The 19,416-nt window shown below is 30.2% G+C and overlaps 1 non-coding gene across 1 annotated transcript; it reads left to right on the plus strand.

Moving 5' to 3' along the window:
* Positions 1–1,711: 1,711 nt before the first annotated feature.
* Positions 1,712–1,784, plus strand: Smp_tRNA_01693_Pseudo_TTG.1.1. Its single transcript has one exon. It is a non-coding gene (tRNA).
* The last annotated feature ends 17,632 nt before the right edge of the window (positions 1,785–19,416 follow it).

The raw sequence follows: 19,416 nt of genomic DNA on the forward strand, positions 1-19,416 counted from the left end.
GTGATTTTATTCTTGAGAATTGTACTATATTATCCATGTATTTAATTTAATTCCAAGCTAGTATATGTGTGTATATATGTACGTGTAATTACCTTTCTTTTTTTTATCGACATAATGCCACCATTAAACAAATGTATTATTCGATCCATGGATAATAATTAAATTGAAACAGTTCTTTCCTCAGAAAAAGACATCGTTTTGTAGATTTAATAAACTTACTTGATAATAATTTGAATTTATGGAACAGACCATGTTTCAAGACGTCAATGAAAGCGTCTCCATCAAGCTATCTAGTTTAAGAGGTTCAAAAACAAACACCTGTGCTAAAAATTTTCTTTATTATAAGAAATTGTAAAATCACCGTGATTTTTATAGGATTACTACAATCCTTCAATTGAAATCATCATATATAATATATATTCTCTAAAGCAATTAAAAATCGATTGACTCCTATTTCATTTTACTAATACTAACTATGTGCATATGTTTACGTGAATCTACTAAAGCAGTTATTTCGTCGGAGTATAAAAAATGGTCTACATTAGATTACGCGAACACGTTATGAAATCTCTTCTCTAAAAAAAGAGACAAATGCCTGTACAGTTATGATTTTTAGAAATCTCTTTGATGGAGAATATCAAGTAGATGTTTAGATTTCTCTCGACATTTGCTAACAGATTCTTGCATGGTGAATGATGGTTATTGCAGAATTTAATAATACAATCACTAAGCTTCTAATAAACTGATTATGAGTAGGAAAATATTAGTTTGAAGGAAGTAGTGTATTTGTTTCAAACAGTTATTAAGTCGACAATTAATATTAAGTTAAAAACTACACTGACTTATTAAAGAATATTTTTATTGTTACTTTTGACTCTAGATATGTCATGGTTATCATTCTCTAGTCAGAACTAGACAAAACGTATAACAAATAGTGGGTAACCTGGAGCACTTACTAAATCTGTTAAAAATTGGCCAAAAATTTTGCTTGTATCCGTCAAAAATACATACAAAGAAGTATATTTTGTATGATGCTTTGGGCGTCGACCATCCTATTAGATGTTTTTAATGTGTCATGTTGGTTAATAGATTACTTTCTGAAAGACAACAAACTATACGTATACATATGTATACATATTCGACTATAGTTTAGTTGGAAGCACTCGCGACAAAAACGTGAAAAGAAACATACCGTTTGCTTTTTAAACATATGCGCCTAGTATAAATGTCTTCAAAGTATTAGTGTTCTTCATTTTTAGAGTGAAATCGTTATCTTATATCACCAATATTTAAAATTCACACTGAAGAAATTTTCCTGTTTTTCAGTTAAAATCGACAGAAATAAAAACGAATTATAAACTGGCGAATAATTGTTCTACATCAACAATTGTAGTCCCTTCACTAAAGACATAAATTTATACTTGATACCCAGTATCATTATGCAATGTTCCATACTTTTACAAATCACTTGATGAATTAAAATTGACTAATAAACTAGAAAAAAACAAGTAATCTGAAGAAGGAAAATCTAATCAAAAATGACTATTGTAAGCAAAGATAGATTAAGGCTATATCGAGACAATACGCAGAGTATGCACATATGCCAATTAGAGACTGATCAATTGTAGTTCTAAACATCAGTGGGAAGATTTAAACAAACAATATCAAGTGAATTTTAACTTCACCCCATTGCACAAGCAAATGACTATCAGGACTCAGTAGCTGAGTGGAAAACGCGGTGGCATTTGAAGCGAAAGGTACTGGGTTCGAGTCCCAGAGTGTACATCAACACTGAGATGCAGGTACATCTAGCTGACAAGTCCCAAATAGGACGAAACGCGTGTCCTGGATTCCCCTGCTAACCACTATCCATCTTTGCTTACAATGCTTGTGAATTAAGGCTATATCGAGGCAATGCGCACAGTATGCACATATGGCCAATTAGAGACTGACCAGTTGCAGTCCTAAACATCAATAGGAAGATTCAAACAAACAATACTAAGTGAATTTAAAAAAATGATTATCGTTTTATTGATTCACATTTTTCATTCATTTAGGACTGAAATATCGTCATTTCTTTCCAAAAAAATGTAGATATATATATTCACATTCAAATAAAGTTTAATGGAAACGTAATTTTTGTTTAAATTTTTCCCTTTTTTTAAAAATAAACATATATAATGAAGATATCAAAGTGAAACTAATGAGTAATGCATCCTGTCATTTAAAAAAAAAACAAAAAAAGAAGAACGTTTTAAAACTAAAATTAAATATTTTTAAACTATAATTATAAATTGTTGACAGTATAGTTAAAAGTTGTTTGCTTTTTTCTCTCTTTAGCAAGTATAAATTTAATATCATAGTCTTTCTAAATGGTTTTTTTTCATGAAGAGGAAAAAGGATAATGAAAACCTGTTAGTTTTAAAGTTTATTTGTGCTGAGGTATGTGCTACTGATGTCAACAGATATAAGTAGTATGTATTACCGATTGAAAGTGAAATGTCTAAAGGCAGAAGGTTGAGAAAATCCAAAAGAAGTGAATGAGAACAGAGAGTGATTGGTATGGAAATGAAGGAACAATCAAGGCCGAGAAGATTGATGGATATTTTGCAAATGAAGTATTTACTTTACTGTCCTCAGATTTTACCAAGATACTCTGTAATGTTGTATCAAAAGATATTTGATTGTCACAACTGATTGATTACTGGGTGGTGATCAATGTCATTTGTGTCAAGTACTTCTTAGTGCTGATCGAATGCTATCGATCAAGTTGCAATTTGGCCACTAGTCTAGGTGGCTCGACACTGCGTGCACTATGTTGAGATAAGATGGTGTTTGGAGGTGGTCAACAGGAAACCCTGGACCCGGATTTCGTGCTACATGGCACTCATTAGCAAGGTATACCTGCAATGACACTGATCACTACCCAGTAATCAATCAATTGTGATTAGATCTCAGTCCTACAGGAGGTCAGTCGCGGACCGAATAGCTCAGTGGTAACGTCTGTCTTGAAGCTGGGTGACACGGGATCGAATCCGTCAGGGAGCACCAGCTGCCTCAAGATTACAGGTACACCTTGCTGACGAGTGCGAAGTAGCACGAAACCCGGGTCCGTGGTTTCCTGTTGACCACCACCATCTTATCTCGACATTTGATTGTCCCCATTAGTATTCTCGTTCACGACAGAATCAGTAAAATCTGATGGTTAGCATACAGACAAGAAATAACAGTTTTACACAACAGAATACAATACTGAACCTGAACAAATTGAAAATTATTTAGATAAATCAACTAAAAGAAAAGAGTTTGTATATTTATGCATATATTTCTTATAGGTTTCATAATTTACACTTCTCAAAATAAATAATTTATTTATCATTGTATTTCTCCATAGTTAACATTCAAATGTTTATTAGTAGTCGTTTTAAACAGGTTGGATACTAGTAAACAAACAGAAATATTCAGTATTTTAGTCAATGTTACTTGTCATCATTGTTGGAACCCTTTGTAGTATTATGTTCTTTGAGCCAGATGGTTTAAATGTAAAACTTTAGTTATCATTTTGAATGACGTCATCAGCGTCATAGTTAAACATTCTAACTTAAACAACACAACACTACTAAAAGCATACCTGTAGACTTAAGATTATTTCTCAATATATTATGTCACAGCGGAGTTTAAAGGCACAGTTTCACTAATAAATGTACGAGGATGAATGTTGACAATTGTAAAATTGAGATTCTGAGATATGATTGCGAATAATTGCGAACCAGAATCCCAGTGTCTATAACGCCTTGTATACGTTTTTTTACAAATATATTCAAGTTCATCAAATGTTTCAGTAACAGTGTTGACAGTTGAATGAAGAAAATATAAAAAAATGAAAAGTTCACGAACTGTTCATGTAGTTGACCATGGTCTTGAAATATATATATATATATATAATAACTACTGGGATACTTTTATCATAGATAACTTGGAATCATTACCGTTCGTTAACTTCTCAAATCAGTTTTAAACAAATATCTGCTCTGAAGTTACGCTACCTAGTTTTCGTTATTTTCTTTATTTAAAAGTAATAAGCAATAAATGTTTTTGACGTAGACTTATTTATAAGTGTTAAAAAGTGTTATTTAGTTGTGGTTTAAATGGTAACTTTTGATATTATTTGTACTAGAGACAATTCAATTGATAAACGTGGTATAGAACCCTGTTTGAATCAAAACTTTAGTTAAATCATTAGCGAATCTCTTAAAAATTAGGTTATTCCATTGAATTCTAGAGAATTCACTAGCCAGAAAGAAGAAACGTCAAAATATACCTTGATACAAGTTTTAGCAGGATCGTTTATGGTAAAGAGTTTTGATATCAATAATTAATGACTGAAGTAGCTTGACGAAGCGTAACTGTTCAAATATTGCTGGAATTCAAGATAAACAAGCTTTTGTATGTGTCGGGAGGGCTTCTGAGAACTACGACGGAGCCTCCAAAGGCCCTACGGAGCCGAAGAGTTCTGTTCAATCAGAAAGTAATGAAGCTTTCTAGAATATCAACGTGGTATGCTACTATTGGCTAATAGCATAACATTCCTGTTTGCGGATTGGTTGAATTATAATGTTGATATAACAAACGCTAATATCTATAAATACCCTATAATTTTCCATACAGTTTGATTCTTGCTCAACAAGCACTTTCTTCAGTCTCCTTTCGTTTTCTTATTTGTGACTTAAAGGGTTCTAGCGTTCGAGTGCTCAAGTCATAAGTGGTATATTAAGAATCTAATCTCTAGATATAACAGTATGTATGATAATAATAATAAACTTTATTAATGATAATATTGTTACAAAATGTATAGGAGTATATTTGTAAATTATGTAACTCTGATTCTATTTTGAACTGTACGGTTAACATGTTTCTATTTGTATAAACCTTATGTATAGATTTCAACACCCTTAACTGTGATCCTTTTTAGAACAATGAATGAACAAAATTACTTCAAGAACTTATATTGTTCACAATTCGGTAAATAATTCTTTTATTTGGTTTGAATCTTCTCATGAATGTATGATTTATATAGATGATCTTTAATTATATAGATTTAATCAAGGTTTTGACGAGAAATTTCAAAATTTCAAAAGAATTTATGGTTTCAATGATTAAGGTTTAGGCAAAAATGAGTACCTATATTTCTTGTAAGTATTGACTGTAAATTCTTTGCAAAACTCTGAAATCAATATTAATAGTTGATTCTTCTGAAGTTACTGGGATATAGAATTCTTAATTTCCTGAATTTGACAAACTGATAAAGGTCTTGTAATCATGAAAGTATGGAATTTTGTACTTTGTAAAATGTTAAAAACTTAAATAATCATCTTACATGGTCAATAAAAGAATGGATTCTTTCATAGCAGTCAAAAAAATACCGCTTTTCAAAAAAATCAATGTAATAAAAGTTGAATTATTCCCGTTGATTTAAATAGATCATAAGTCAAAAGTTGACTTGTTTTACTAGCAAGTTGCTGTACTTTTATTATTAAACACTTATTTTATTGTAATACAGTTGATAGACTAAGAGTATTAAACATTTATTCTGACTTATATACATCCCATAACACTCAATGGAATGCTTAATTACAATTTATATATAACCTTGCCACTTTTATGTATATGGTACTTATCTTCTAGTTACTAGGACGTGGTTAATTATCATTAAAAATTACTAAGGTTCATGTATAAGGATTCATTGAATTTACAAATAGTTTGGATGTGTTTTACTCATCTTGTTTAAATATTACTTATGTAGTGAACGAACACTCAGGTGAGGAAAACAATATATTTTAGTACAAAATTACAGAGTTCTTTTGTCAAATGTGATAACCATACGTTCAATACTTCATTTGCAAATCCTCCATCAATTATCTCAAACTTTATTGTTCCTTCATTGTCACAACAATTATGCACTGTTCCAGTTCTCCTCGATTCGATCTTCCCAACCTTCTTCTGCCAGACATTCCATTTCTAACTGGCGTTTTATACTACTTGTGTGGACATAAGTAGCATACATCACACTTTTGCCTGTTTCAAGTGTTATTCAAATGTGGATGAGAATTCTCTCAGGTACATCTGATTACATAATGAATACTTTCAGTTTCTTTAGTAAAAGAAATATTCAACAATCTATTTTTTCATTATACTACTTAAAGAATAATAAAATAATATAACGTTCACTTTGTTTATGATAACAATGTTAACAATTCAATTTGTTTGTGATCTTATTTGTCAGTACTGTAATCATTAAGATAAACAAAAACACTAGTATGTTAAATCCTCATGAGAATAAAAGTTGTTATTATAAAATCCATACAACGAAACGTGCCTTACAATGTAATAATGAGTTATATATATATACAAACTCTTTAGTAATGTTACTATTCCGCGATTCTATTTGTTTCTTACGTCATTACTCTATATTCAGTAATTCTTTTTGTATACTGTTGTCTATTTTCTATATTTTTCATATTGTTTCTCACGTATACTCATTGTACTTTCAGTTAGAGTATGAAAACGGGTTGAAAAAACGTAGAAAGTAATTGAGATGAATTTCTTACACAATTCTGACTTCAGTAAAAGAAAATCGAAGAAATATTGTTCTTATGTTACTTTGAAAAATCGAATAACAATAATGTTTAGAAACAAATTAATAATGATATGTGACGGAGACATAGAAGTTATTGTTATAGTGATTTGTATAAATATAGTTAATAATGATTAAATAACTAATATAATTCAATATCAAAGGAAGTTTTGTTATTTTTTAAATCCAATTTGCATCACTGAGTATTGAAAACCAAAAGCACTGGACAGCTGTTTCTCCATAGATTGAGGCTCATCAGTAGTGTTCATCAACTACCAAGTGCAAAATGAGTGTTTTATATATTAAGTCTCACAATAAATGATGTATCGTTCAGCTACTGAATGTTTGTTCACTAGCTCAGAAATCTGACTTTAATTTATATCATGAAGAGCAATATTCATTCGCTTTTATAATTGGATAAATGCCTTAATGTTTAGCTTTGTTGAAAACACTGATTATGGTTTCTCACTGTAATCTTGAAAATTCTATATCCAAACCATTTACCTTTTGACACCTAGATATCTTATTTGATCTTATCGAAGCCGTTGTTATGCTCTACTTATGAATCTGAAGCTAGGGTGTAGTGAATGTTCAATACCTTATTTGGAACCGAATCGTAGTAGAAATACCTTAACGTGGAAACGCCAACAAAGTATAAAATCAGTAACATTAAAACTTCCTTGCATCCAGTCACCACTTATGCCTGGTAAATCTTTAAGCTTCATTATCATGTTGTGCTGAAAGAAGATAAAATATGAGCTCTTCTCTGAAGACGTGGCCCACATTAAGTCACGAAACATCAGAAATACAATTTTTCTACCCATCGGGATATACCAAAAATATATTTATCATTAGCCTTCTACCCAGTGCTCAGTTTATTTGAAACAATCAAGTCAAATCTTGGCATTGATAACTATAAACTCATGGATTATAGAGTTTGTGTGTAATATTGTATTATCAGTAAGGGGACTTGTGGGGATTGTAGTATTTATAACAGTTGAATTCATGAATTGATCTAAGCTGTTCTATTGTTCGGTAGATTTCCTAAATTCATGGCCACCAACTTGTGACTACAAATGAATAATGTTACTAAGTCAAGTTATGTACTTTGTTTTAATGATATGTCTCGTAGTATTTCTTTCAGTCAAAGTGTTTTTATAAGCACTCATAAAATGTTACCAGTGGGAATATTTTCGCTAAGCGTTTATATATTACGCACTTATGCATTTTGGTACCACCGTTTATGAAAAGAATTAGACACAAAATATAAATGATAAAATTGTGTAGAGAAAGAAGAGAGGAGGTGTTATAATTTGTTCTGTGTTCATATAAGAATTTGAGTCTAGGCCTGGCTGCAAGGCTTTCCAAGAACTTAGTCTATCTATTGTTTAATCTGTACTCAGATGCGAACGTTGAACACAGAAATTTTAAGCGGCAGAGATTATTTCAGAAAAGCAGTGCCCGACTTTGGATTTGATAAACTAATCATTCACAAAATCAACCAAACAGTGAATTGAGACCGTTTAAAGTTGACAGAAATATAACGGACATGAGGTGTTCCATAAGTTGGAAAAAAACAATAATATTGGAAAAGTCCATGTGAAATGAGGATGAGAAGGAATAGAATGTTGAATCCCTTTAGAATAAACATAAATATAATTATCGTGAATATCGATTTCGTAAATGGTTTGAATAGTCAATACCCTCGCAAGATAATGCTAACTTTTGTAAATGTAAGAGGAACAAAAGTCGACGTCTGGTGTTTAAACTGGGTTAATGGATATAGTGAGTTTATTTAAAGGAGTAGAAAACTCATATCTGACCGATGATATGCATAGGTCCTAAGATCCTGACGTAACAAACTATTTTGATCCCCAGATAATATGGAAATATATCTGCTGGCGTCACTCCACTGCCTTAAAGATCAGGCTTTAATTCGATATCTTCAGGGTTAGTCCTTTGAGAGAAACGCTTATTTCAGTCTTGGTATCCGTTGTTTGTACAATGCCTTGTTTTCTTGATTCCTACGATGAATATAGCTTAAAAATAAGCTGTAATTCATTGTCAACAAACGCAATTCATTTACTGAGAACAACCTGAACATTTTTTTATATTTCAAAATCAATACACTTTAGTTATTTTTTCGTTTTATCAAATTTCTAATATAATATGTTTTTATTAATGATGACTCCCTTAAGTTAACACTAAATCTAATTATAAATCCTTCATATAATTGCTTGAACTTGCTTATCTACCTTAGCAGCATCGATTTTAATTCTACACTGATAATTGAATAAATACCTAACATGAACCTTTCAGATGATACATTTTGAAGAAAAATTAATTAATACATGAGAACTCTCGACACTATTGATGGAATTTGGTGGTTTCTTAAGTATTCTACATAACTAATTTTTTAAATTTTCTGATTTCTATTAATATAGGGTAGTAGAGATTTTTGAGTTTTAATCGGAATCATGAACTGATCAATGTTAGACCACCACTTAAAACCTGGTAGCACTGGACGACCATTTCGTCCGAGTATGGGACTCCTCAGCTGTGAACATCCACGATTATGCACGCGAGATTCCATCTCAGAACCTTTGGTCTAGTGAGTGAAATTTAACTCCTAGACTACTGAGCGGGCATCCAACAGTGTTAATGTCTAACTTCGAGCAATCCACGATATTGCACGACTATCTTCCATTTTCTCCGGTGGGTAACTACTTCACACCCGATTTGTATTTATTGCAGTATAAGTTTGGAAAATAACATGTTGACAAAAAAGCAAAAGGGTTGATAAATGTATCCTTCTAGGGAGATGAAATGAGTTACATGCTTTCAATTTTACGTGCTCCAGCCAATTTGACTGCGCTTGGCGTCTTTTACATGTTTATCATACTGAACCCCTTTATTATATTGATTTAATAGAGAACTATATTACTGTTTTATGTTTGCTCGATTATGTCAGTGGATCACGCTGTTGCTTTAGGAAAGACAAAAATAGGCATATTTTCTAACTTTGTATATGTAAGTCGAGATTATTTTTGATATGAGTAAATAAACTTTTTGAGAGAATAAGACATATGATTTAAGTAAACCTATTGACAGTCTTCATTATTTCATCACCCACAAAACCCAACTTTTAAGGGAAATGTTTTCTTACATCAATATATCCTTTCTGCTTTTACTTATTCATTTCGTGTGTGCAATTAAATTAAAAGAAATGATTGCCATTGTCTAAGCATAAGTAAGTCCAATTCACTTTTCTGTCTGAATATTTTCTTTCTGAGCAAAAATTCCTTGCCATCTGGTACAATATTCCCACTAAACTGGTGTTTTTCTGCAAGAAATCAACGCTTAGCAAATAAACTTTAAATGTTAATCAAGCAGCTTTTATTCTCTAAAGATGCAGTCTCATTTTTTACATTGGATAGTAAAATTTGATTAGTACATAAATTCAAAAGCAAATAAAGTTGTCTGCGAAACTATTTATATGTTTCTTACTAGCATAATCTACATAATACGTGTAAATCCAATATTCATGAAACTGTTTGGAACAGTTTCTTTGGCCGGAGAGCTTGTGTTGAGATAGGATACATGGTGGTCCATTTCTTGAAATCTTGTAATTTTGAACATATTTTGACCGAAATGCTTTTCAGTATTACTTTTTTAAAGTCACTAAATAGAAGGAAGTATAAACATTGAATAATTTAAGTTATTCCTAGAAAAAAATTACTCAAAGAAACAAGCAAAACTTAGATGTAGGCCATCAATACTGGGAGGCAAGGAAATATTGCTTAAGTCTTTTAATGTTGAAATTAAATTTTTACTGAAATTGAAAGAAAACAATGCAATACCACAACAAGAAAATGATAGAAAGTTATTTTACATTTTGAAAAGAATCTCTCTATATATCCTTTTATATTTCACGCTACTTAGTAGTAGTTTTTCATTCATGCATTCTAGAAATCCCGTTTAAGCTAAACATTTAGGGATGTATGATTTATATACATACACTTCATACTTCATAAGATCCACTAAAGTTGTGTATATAGTTGACTATTTTTTGGTGAATGGCATAAGTCGAAATACAACGAAATGTCACATATGATATATATCATTATTAGACTACTCAAACATGTCATATCACTATAAATCAGGTATTATCATCAGTTCTGTCATTCTGTATTTTATTTCATTGCTTGCTAGTTAAGTTGGAAACCAAAGAAAAAAAGAGAAGTAAGGACTAAACTACAAACTCGCATGGAAGAAATATATCAGAGATAAGAAAGGATTTAGATTTTCTAATTCTAGGCTTTTCTAATTGGTAATAAAATACACTCAGCATATTAGAACCAGAATAAGAATAGTAATGAGACATGGCTATTTATTACATTTAAATGTACTAAACAAAACAAGCTGGTGTACAAGTATGTACGTATGATTGGACAGATTTATCTCATCTTTATGTGGTTATAATAATTAACTTCTAGTGAAGTGATGTTATAGTTTGATATAGTTTTACGATTATTAAAATATATTTCTAATAAACGGATGCATTTGTATTATATTAATTCCTTTAAGGTTGTACGTTGTCCATGCTTATATGCCTTAACTGCCATGAACCTTAAGTTCGGAATTTTTATCAGAATATCTTCAAGCACTTGATATAAGACGCAGTTTACGGCACTGCTAAATAACCTAGATTAGTGCCCATAATGCTAAATATCGGTATTTCAAAGCTTTGTTTAGTAAGAATGATCAATAAACTATCCTTCAACTATTTATCACAGTATTTATTTGTCACTTATTATTTATACGATAACTAACAGTAGTAACCTATACATTAAAAGCTGATTGTTTACATTCATATCAAACATTAACTAATCAATTTGTATAAATCCACTAGTAACGTAGATGACAAGTGTAGGAATGCTCATTGAGTCAGTATAGATTTTGTTTTCATTCACAACCTATCTAGATCAAGAAGCCTCTGCTTCTAAAATCATAACATTCAGATCAAAATGTAGCAGGTCAGCAGACCCATGGAACTAATTTACCAATCCATACGGAAAAACCGAAACAACCAAAGGTTCATAGTTCAATTTGCCATAGCAGCCAACGAGAACTCATATTTACGAGAAGGCAGAAAAGCTTGGCAATTTGGTTGGTTATATACAAGATCATCCCAACCTACCAAATTAGGCTTTGTACTAAAATTAAAATGATTACATTTATTCAAAGTAGGCATTGATAAGGTTAAAAATAATATGTATAGCTTCAAAATTAAAATTTCCGAACTCAGAGATAGCACTATTAATACATGTTAAGTTTATTCAAAAGTATAATGGAGATAATATGATGGGTATAATCGTAAATTAAATTAAAGCTTTGTTTACTCGTACTTCAAAAGATTGAAAAGAGTTGTGAATTGGCATCAACTACTGAAATGTTCAAAAGGATTAAAATGTATTCGTGAGTAACCATAAAGGGTTAAACAGCGTAGGTCTTTATAGTGGTGTGTATAAAATATATACAGAAAAAAATATTCCAAATATACTTTTTTGAAAATATCAAGCTATGAAGTTAAGTGTGAAGACAAGACTTCAAATTTGAAATTAAATGTTGTCAGAAAACGTTGAATGATTTTCATCACGTGAAAGTCAAACTTAGATGAATGAGATAAACTTAATGCATATTTTCAAGGGTACTTCAATCATTGAAACCACCATTATACTTGCGATCAATGGAATATGATTTCTCTGTTTTGAAAAAAAGATTTCAGATTACAAGTGAAAAAGATATTAAATTATTACTGACATTCTATTGAAACGCCTCTCTCCCTTTTTATTAACTTTAAGTACTAAATCAATGAGAAAAACGGTCAATGTAATTTAATACGAATAAGTGATGAGTAGATTTAAAATGGAATTGCAAATGTCGTTTTGGATTTGTTAAAAACCAACAATATTCTCTACTGTCTATACACCTAGTTTTAAAAATATACAAGGATTCAAAACCGATTTAAGTATCGTAAATTATACTTATAAAAGTCTATTGTAAACAAAAATGATCTGAAAGAGAAAAATAAATGTATACGATTGATAACTTCATGTTTCGGTCAATATTTATAGGCAGCTGGAATGCTTATATTAGTTTTAACTGTACATTTCTTTCAGTTTATTCAACATTCTTTTAAAAAAATTTATCAAAGATGATATTACATGTTGAGGTGATTGGATGAAAAATTAATGGTTAGATGGTAAGTAACTGGTTGTTTCATGAAAGTAGAAGTGAGATAAAGTTCTAGTGACTTTGATACTCATTCACTGAAGAGTATAATCTTAACTAACTAAAGATAATTATTATTCAGACAAAGTACGGAAATGTTCAATCACGGCTTGATGAAAACTGTCTATTTACTATGGATAACTCGAGTGCAAATAGAATATAATCTTTCAACTTGGTAAATATATCCAACCATGAAAACAAAATAGCGGGAATCGACTAAGAAGGGAATGTGGTGACTTAAAGATTCCATTACGTTTTTACTATTGGCGAAGTTAATTTCTCAAAAAAAAACAAGCAAACATTTCTTCGACTCCACCATATGTTATCCTTTTCTACTAGTAGTTGAAAGATTCTTAGACCTGATACTTGTAATAGTTATATTTCTGAAATTTATTATAAACAGAGGATGGTCTTTTTTTCAAAAAAATATTTATCCATTTCATTGAATGCTTAGCAGAAATAATAAAATGTAAGAAGTACTTTTTACTTCAGTACTGAAACAAAACAAAAAAACAAATTTGGTCTAATGATGATAATAATGTTTATTATCTTCATAAAAACACTATTAGTTTTATTTATCAAAATACTCAAAAGACAATAAAACTATATTCCAATCATTTTAAGATAATTGACCACCCGGAAATGATAATATAACTAATGATAGGGAACGATTTATATCATAAAACTGTGCGCATATGTAACTTAAACTATCAAAACCCTAAATATTTAGTTTTCATTTATAAAAAGAAAACAATCTACAAAAAATATAGTTTACAGTATAGATAAAGGACTGAATAGAGTAATAAGATGGTGGCAGAAAAAAAAGATAAAATGACGGAAAATAATTTATATCATGTAAAGAATTCTTACCTTAAGTTGGTTAGGATTTTAATAATCTTTAGGATATGTTTTAAAATTCAGTGAAACAGCCCAGTTATGGAAAAATTATTTCCGTCAAATAATTAATGTCTTTATCAGAAGAGAGTTTTGTGGTAATTTTAGTAATTTTATATAGTTGAGATCATGAGTCAATTGAAGCTAGACCACCATGGAATACCTGGAAGCACTGGCTGTTTCGTCCTATTGTGGAACTCCTCATCAGTGCTTATATACGATCCCGCCTAGCGAGATTCGAACCCAGGACCTACCAGTCCATGGTGGTCTAGCTTCAATTGACTCATGATCTCAATTACATAAAATTAATGTCTTTATTGATTTCATTCATTTACTGTAGAAAATAAGAAATCTGACTAATGTTCAATCACATTAATTGGATACCAGAAAGTATGTACTTATAGCTTCAAAAAGAACGTGATTGTGACAAACAAATGGGTTTAAATTAGCATAAAAAGTCTTCTGAATGTGGTCCTTAGACTAAGTTTTTATTCTTATAGGCTAAAAAAACTTATCTTCACCCACTTTCAAAAGGTAACAATGCCTACACTTACCACATGCAGTGTTTGAGCTTTGACAATAACAAGTAATGTTACGATTGCGTAAATCTAATTAACATAATAATAATTTTTCGGTCATCATATTAACATATCGCATAAACTGAAATAGTATAGCTCCAATACATGTGTTTAGCATTTAGGATTATATGTTGAATGCCAGCTTATAATCAGTCAGAAATACATCAGTATAAACTCATTCATGCAAAGAGTAGATTTTTAATTAATATTTTATAGTTGAAATCATGAATCAATTGAAGCTGGACCACCATGGAAAACCTGGAAGCACTTGATGACTGTTTCATCCTATTGTGGGACTCCTCAGCAAATAAAACCCTTCTGATAATTAATATTTTACTTTGTGAGCAAAATAACCTAAGAAAAATCGTCTGATACTTAAAGTATACTTTTGTTGAAATGTTTTTTTCTGACATGCTGAATCATTGATACAACTCACAAGAAACCCAGACGATAAAAGTTCAAGGATATTGTATGTTGTATAAATAATTCTCAAATATTTGTTTTTCAAGCAAAATAATCACTTTTAACCCAATATCTTTACATGTCAATAAAACCATCTTAATCAATTAATATAATGGTATAGAAACATATGTATATGTATAATTATTATACTAGCTAGCTATAATATATGTGATAATTAAAAAGGAAGTTGAACATCTGAGAGCTATGACAGTTTACTCCCACTTCATCTGTAGTCAGATATTTGTATTCAACTGCAATATAAAAATATTTTATTAATTTTTTCTATATATCACTATATGAGGTGATGAAACTATGAAAGGAAGTAAAGGTACCGAGGCATAACACAAATCAATTTAGATATTAAGTTTTTCCACATTTGGATTCACTGAAGCAAAATTGTGTTGTACACCAAGTATTCCTGATGGTATAATAAAGTATTTTTTATTAACTTATATTAACTGATAGAAGAATATTAGAAAAACAATTTAAGCATTTAGTTTTAACATTCAGTTTTAACCCAGTACCTTTCGCTTCAAACGCTATCGCGTTATCCACTCGGCAGTTGCAGTCCTAAAAAGATCAATGGGAAGATCCAAACAAACAATACTAAGTATATTTTTACTTTCACTTCACACTGCTTTAAAAGAGCACATTGATTCATATCTTTTTTGCTGACAAATGCAAAAGAAGTGCTTTACATCATAATATAGTGTTCGGCTTGGAAAAGGGTAGGAAGCATGTTTGAGATGTTCTAGATTATACTTCTACCTGTGACTCTAATCCAAGACCACTACTACCAAGCACGTTTGTTAGCATCAACGTCGACTGGGTGTGTTCTTGTCTCTCTGGAAGAGATCGGTACACTGTGTTTTGAGGAGAGTGTTCATTCTTTACGAAATCTAGAAGATGTGCCACATGGAGCTGTTTTCCCTCTTTCTCTTTTCTCATTTTTTTTTCATCACCTGCCATCTTCTACAGAAAACACTTGTTAGGCGTATGAAGATTTCACTGTATGTACATTGACTTATACCTATTCACACCATATTGAAATGAATGGGTTCTTGTATCTCATTGAATGAGAGTGTCAATGGTCTTATACTTGATCCGTCTGGATAGCAAACTGTTAACTTTAGCCTGAGACATGAACAGCCCTGTTGCAATCTGAAAACGTTTTGTATTGTTTAATATTCTATGATAGAAAAGTGACAAAATGTCATTTATCTTGTTTTTATATTTTATTGATATCAGAGAAATCTTTCCATATGATTTACCATATAAAGAGGCCATATGCTTTTGGCATTACTCGACATTTACTTTTACTATTCGTGAATTCTTGAATATTATCAATTATTCTTCACTGTTCCTCATTATTCTTTCTCGCACTTTTGAGAAGAGATTTTTCTGTGTTGTGCGGAATCATTTCTGATTTCATTGTTCATAGATTTTTATACCAATCGCGTTCAGTTCTGATTCTTTTCTTATCGATCTTCTACTAAAATACATTCTATGTCTGACCATCGTCATATACTACTTATGTGAATATAAGTAACCCACACCACATCACAATTATTCCGTTAAACTTTCAAGACATAATAAAAGTAATTTCAGCTAGTTCACTTTCATTTTAAATATTATATTCTAGACTTAATTTTGTTGTGATCTATTTTGCAGTTATTTAAAATATAAAATAGTTTATTGTAATCTACTTACTTTCTTTGTTTCATTCTTTTATCATTATATTCCTTCTACATTTTTATCATACAAATAAATATGCTGGTGTTCATTTTTATTTACATTGTCTACTCATTAGAATTTGAATTTGTTTCTCACCTATATACGTTTCAAAATTTTGTCAAGATTGAAAAGAAGTCCCGAATGAAATGATAAATATATATATATATATGTAGAGAGAGAGAGAGTTCACAGATACATCTTGCTGACGAGTGCCAAGTAGCACGAAACCCGTGTCCAGGGTTTGCTGTTGGCCACTTCCAACTACCATGTTATACATATGTGTGCATATCTTTAATTTATGAAACTATAGAAATGCATTATTAACCTAAATGATTTCAAATATTAACATATTAACATTAAAAAAGAAAAAAAGAACATTTTTGTTTGTTTATTTGTTTACTGTTTTATCTAATATAAAGAAATATAACTGTATAATATATGCATATGTAAATATATAATTTTAACAATAAAGAACATAAAACGGAAGATAAATCAAAATTTATGCAAAATATAGTCAATATTTCATTGACTTGGCATTGTCTAAACGGAAGTATACACTTGAGAAATAAATTCTTTGTTTAATTTAATTTATTTAGTCATTTTCTTTTTAATGTTTCAAAATCCATAGATGAATATTCTTTGTTTATATATTGCCAAAACGTTTACATTTTTGATGGTTAATAATATTTACAAAAGTGAGAAAAGAACAGTATGTTTAAAATGCACAATGTGTTGAATAAGTGGAACTGAGAGAATTAAGAGTTAAATATGTATCAGATATATATGTATATATAAGAGATGTACGATCATATAATCAGGCTAAAAGTAAATGAGAAGACTGAAGAAGCTAGTTATTTTTAATCCCGAAAATTGACGATAAACAAAAGTTGAAAATAAACATTCTTAAATATTTTTGGATGGTATAACGATGAAAATAAGAAGTAGCTTTTACTCTGGCTCCTCAGTAAACAAGTACACAAAGATACATTTAAAAAAAAATTAAAACTTAAGCGATTTAACTGTCAATTACTTCTTACTTCACTACAAATGATGATAGAGAATCTATGTATCAATAAATATAACATGAATGTTTATCATGATCACTCAAACAATTCAGAACTAAACGTGTAACTTTAAATCCTTGTCTTAAAAGGGTCAGTTAAAATTGTTTTCAGTAAGTTGGATCTATAGATATGTTTAATTCTTAATAGGATATATTCATAATAAACGAATGAATACATGGATAGTTTATAAAGGTACAAATACATGAACATGTTTCATTTAAATAAGTATATAGACTATTATAAAACAATATTAACAGAGAAATATTATCATCAATTACATAATATTTTTTATATCACGAAGTTAACTGTACATACTTGTGGCATATGTATATCAGGAACTTCATAAAATGTAATTCGTTACTTGTCGTTTTAGGAAAAGAGAACTATTAGTCGTACAATGGTATTGTAGTGAACAAGAACAATGGTGGGGACAATCGAATGTATTTAGACACAAATTACAGACTATCTCATTAAATTCTGATAACCATACAGTCAACAATTAATTTGCAAAATAACAATCAATTGTCTCAATCTTAACTGTTCCTTCTGCAAATATCAGTCTTTCTTCTCTGATTTCATTGTTCATGCATTTTCATACTGATTGCTCTTCATTTCAGTTCTTTCCTTATCGGTCTTCTGTCAAAATACATTCTATGTCTGACCATCACCATATACTACTTATATGAATATAGACTACACTACAGTATCAGTAAACTATCAATTTTATTTACAAATATCATTCTGTTTTGAGAATTCACTTACTATTCGACTTTTAGAAAATATAAAAATGTGAATCATGTGTTATGATGCCATTTTCCACATTTTATATAAATAAAAACTGGACTTATAGTAGTTTTTCTAACTTCACTAGTGATGTTATTTATGTTAAGTGAATTAAACAAGATAGTCTTCCCTATGAAAATGATTTAGTTAAATAGGAATCATTTATCTCATGAATTATTTCCTTCAGGCTAGAAAACATAATTTGTTTAGATTATCATGATAATGTCGTATTTAAAGTTTCTAGATGACATTTGTTTACATCAGGATTAGTTATCCTCTAGATGGATAATTTTAATAAAAATATGGGAAAGTTTTCATAGGTAATTACTAGAGTCAGATAAACTATTTGCAACATTTGTCATTTAAAACAAGAATGGCCATTTTTCTTGATTAAATTGTTTCTTTAGTGACAATTATTATTTTACTATATAAAGCAACCTTTAAACACTGAATGAAGTGTTCAAGAATGTCAGCCATTTTTGTACGGTTGAACGATAGCAAACAAACAAAATTTTAAGTGATTTGTTTCATCTTATTCCAAAACTTAATCTTGAAGAATTACAGGAAGAATAAAAAAAACCAGTAAGCTGTAATTAGTTAATTTGTAAGAAACTTAATTACATAACGTAACGTAAAATATGGTTCTTAAATTGTTTTCGTGAGTTAATTAAGATTATACGTAAGTGAGAGGCTTATCGAAACGTAATATGCTTAATTGTCTAATTAATGGTCAGGTAACAAAATTAAACTTGTAGATTCACCTGATATTGTTTGTTTGAATCTTCCCATTGATGTTTAGGATTGAAATTGATCAGTCTCTAATGGGCATATGTGCATACTGTGTGGATTGCATCGACATTGCCTTGATTCATAAGCATTCTAATCAAAGATGGATAGTGGCTAGCAGTGGAATTCAGGACGCGCTTTTCATTCTATTTGAGACTCGTCAGGTGGATGTACCTGCATCCTAGAG

The sequence above is a fragment of the Schistosoma mansoni genome, chromosome 3, assembly GCF_000237925.1.
Source record: "Schistosoma mansoni strain Puerto Rico chromosome 3, complete genome".
Taxonomy (NCBI): Eukaryota; Metazoa; Platyhelminthes; class Trematoda; order Strigeidida; family Schistosomatidae; genus Schistosoma; species Schistosoma mansoni.